Genomic DNA, 4,148 nt, shown 5'->3' with positions numbered 1-4,148 from the left:
ATCCAAAGCATTTAGGGTTGTATGTGCACCATAGGATGTTGTAGTATACTAAAACCCTTCAGTGGTATCAGAGCTTAGGGTTGTTTTCCATTGTACTTGATGTTTATTGTTTTTAAAGCTGGAAATTTCATTTCTGCATGCCCACCACGAGGTGGAAATATTTACCACGACATGGTGATGCATCTGTGTGTAGAGTTTTGAGTTTTTTTTGGCCAAATTGGATTATGGTCATTACCCCAAACTGTTTTTTGAACAATGAAATCGGTTTTTTGATACGATAATGATCATGCTTGTCCAATTACATGATAATCATCATAGTTTCAAGATTTTTATTAGTTTATATGATAGACTAATTTCTTGTAAATAGTTGATGTGAATTATCTTGACTTATGAGTTTAATCTAGATCATAGAAAAATTATTTGATTATTGTGTTAATTGAAATATTTGATCTAAATGCCATTTATGAACTCCATAACTTGTCCTTAAGTTATGGAATATGAAAAGTTTTTCATAAATGTGTTTTTTATGAACTCCATAACTTTTCCTCAAGTTATGGAATTTCAAGAGTCTCATTTTAAAAGTCATCTTAATGGTTTTAAAAGTCTTCCATAACTTGTCCTCAAGTTATGTAACTTGAAAAGTTTTTCATAAAAACCATATTAAACTCATAAGTTATGGATTTGAAAAGTTTTGACAAGTTTCAAAAGTTGCCCTCAAGTTTTGGAATTTGTAAAGTTTCACTTTTGAATACTTTAGTTCCAAACCCTACAGTTTTAAAAGTTTAAAATTCAACCCTTATACTTTATTTTATTATTATAGGTTTAGTAGTAGTAGTATATATATATATATATATATATATATATATATATATATATATATATATATATATATATATATATATATAAGAGTAAAGTCAGTCTTACCGTTAGTAGGCCTCATTCAAGAAGCCGGTCTATAAGGGGGTATAAGGTTACTGCCTATAAAATGACAGTTTAATGGGTGTCCACTCTCACCCACCGCTTCCTTGACTGGTGGAGGTTCGTTAGATGAACGGGTTTGACAGGACATAAATTGTCATTAAAAGTATAATGAAATACTAAGTAACTAAACACTTATAAATTCCCAATCTTAGTTACTTAGGAAAATGTGAATTTGGTGCTAACCCATGAAATTGCACATTGCACCTTGTTAAGTCAATAGTGGAGCGTGTGTGGTTAACCGACACACTAATCTGGGACTGACAGTGCGTGGCAAAGGGTAGCTTGATGTTAATCATAGATCAATGGAGCGTGTGTGGTTAACCGGCACACTGATTAGGTGGTTCTAACATTGGGTGTACCAAGCTAATTTGCATGGTTATTGACACCTTGTTTGTGATCCTCGGCATCCCAGTCACAAAAAAGAAGGGCACATCGATATTTAATCATGACATTGAATTATTCAATGAATCTCAAGGATCTAGGAGTTTCAAATCATTTAAAACCTAATGATCAATTTCGTTTTTCATGGTGGAAATTGGTAAATCGTCATTTACCTACCTTCAAATATTTTACAGTTTGGATTACGACATCCCTCTTCTAAATTGTAAAATATTGTGTTGGGTCTTAGCCTTAATATTTCATGTTAGGTGTTATATTAAGGACTAAAATCAACTAAACTTGAATTTCTCCCATTATAGATGTCTGGTTCAGACAACTACGGTCTTCCCGATTCTTTTGGAAAAATCTTTCTTTATAAAGATGATTTTCCAGAAGGCGATCAAGGTGAAGGATTAATCCCTTCTGCGTGCTATAGTGGAACTTCACTTCCTCCACCTCCTCCAATAATTCTCCCTAACCCACAAGTTCAAGGTTACTCAAAGACCTATTGGCAGGAAGGAAAGTTTGTATGTGCTCACGTCTTGGAGATGAAGTTACATATTGATAAGCTGGTAGAGTTGGGTGTCGAAGTCTCAAGGAAGTTGGTTGTTAACTGGGTTCTTCAATCACTTTCGAGTCATATAGTGAGTTCATTAAGGACTACTATGTGACAGACCACGACATAACCCTTATTGATCTAAGATATTTGCTTGTTGCTACTGAATTAACAATGATTTGACGCACTAGTAAAGCGAATTTGATTGGAAGATCTACTCCCCAAACTTCCATGGACATTGACAATGGTAACATTGAAAGTCCAGAAAAGCTTTCTCTTCCCAATGGAAAGGGATCGGGCATGGTCAACACGGTTGACCAAATGGTAAAAAGAAAGGCTAAGTCTGAGATTATCTCATGTGCCAATGTAAAAGAAGCCATTTGTTTCTATTGCCATTTGAAGGGACATTGGAAGCGCAGCTACCCTGACTACCTGAAAGATCTAAGAGAAGGTAGAATCAAAAAGTTTGACTCTGCTTCAGGTAAGTCTACTGTTTGACTCTACTAAGTTCCTAATTGTTGATTCTTAATACATGATGTGACAAGGTTGCAATTTGATGTTTTGTAGGATCATGCAAAAGGAAGGAAGTTTAAAGGAAGAGTATGTTGAATCTGGTCGTGAAGATGGATTTCAATCGCATGGTTTGATGATTAGATTTTTGAGTTGCTTCTTAAGAGTTATGATAGATTGCTTAGAAATATGTAGTAACATAGTTTTCATTTATAATTGCATTGTAAGGAAAAGTTTTTCCGCATTTTATAAATAAATAAAATTTTGTTTTTATTTTATTATATCTCGTTGCAATGGCATTTTTGAAAATTGATGTTTGTATGTTTCTATGTTAGCAATATGAATTTGATTCTTTCGTTTGTGGTAGTGTCGAGAATGTGCCAAATAAGGAAAAATTCTCATCACCCAAGTTTCAGTTGGATAGAAACTTGGAATCATGCAACTTGTAGTGTGTGATGAATGATAACCTTGATCTTTGGGAAATTAAGACTAATTTCTTGTTCACATGAATATGCGAGTCAAGTGAAGGACTAGGAGATTGGGTACATTTGGTTGTGCACTAGTCAAGTCCACCACAGAGATCGATAAGACTATTCTGATGGTTTTGGTCATAAGAACATCCTATGTGCTCATACAAACCCTAATGCTTGGATCTAGGTTTCTCTATTGTACATGCAAGTTATCCAAGACTATAAACCCTAGATCTAGCATATGATAATCAATATGACATATAATTAGGGTTTAGATCATACCTTGATTTTTATGTAGCAATAACAATCTCAAATCCTTCTTGTATTGACTTTAGAAAGCTTAGAGTCACAAATGTCACTCCTCTAATGGTTCACAAACACCAAGAGCAAGAGGACGAAGAGGAGAAGAGAAGGAGGCTGCCCAAAATGTGTGGAAACCCTAGAAGAAAGGTTGTCCACGTTTTTGGGGCATAAGGACTCTATATATAGTGAGGCTATTAGGGTTATCTAACAAGGAAACCCTAATTTGGATGCTTAATGCCTAAGCAACCCATGGACTCCTTTCCTTAAAGGCCTTGGATGATTTCTAATGGGTTTCCCCATAGAATTCGTCCACTCCTTAATATAAGGCAATCCATAGCCCAAATTGCAATCATCTTATAATTACAATTCCAGTCCCTCAAGTTTAATTAATCTCTTTTAGTCACAAAACTAATTACCAATTAATTCTTGACTAATATTAATTAAAAAATATGATTTCTCCTTTAATATATTATTCTCATAATATATTAATAAATCATATTTAATCCTTTCTCTCCATAATTCATCCTATCAAGTTGCTTTGGTGAAGGCAACCCAAAAGGACCATGCACCATCGGGTCAAGTACATACCAAAATAGTTATGGACTTAGACACTAATCCAATAGTCTCCCACTTGGATAAGTCTATTAACTATTATGCGTATAACTTCAGATCCTGATCTGCAATCATAGCTTTCCAAAGCCGTTGTCAACTCTGATCCTATCAGATACGTGTGTCCTTTAGATAAGGGATGATATATTCCTCCATTCTAGATATCGTATGAGACATGATTTCTAATCATTCTCTCTGTACTATTTCTCGACTTCCGATTTATGACGACTGACTAATTGAACAAATCAAATTAGCCCTAGACCGGCCGAGCATTTACGTTTGTCATCACTAAATCATCGAGGGGCCCAAAGATATCGCTTTTATCCTTCTTTGGATAAAAG

This window comes from Lactuca serriola, chromosome 9, assembly GCF_051521515.1.
Source record: "Lactuca serriola cultivar US96UC23 chromosome 9, Lser_US96UC23_V15, whole genome shotgun sequence".
In the NCBI taxonomy this organism is placed as follows: Eukaryota; Viridiplantae; Streptophyta; class Magnoliopsida; order Asterales; family Asteraceae; genus Lactuca; species Lactuca serriola.
Note: the sequence above shows the minus strand (reverse complement) of the source record.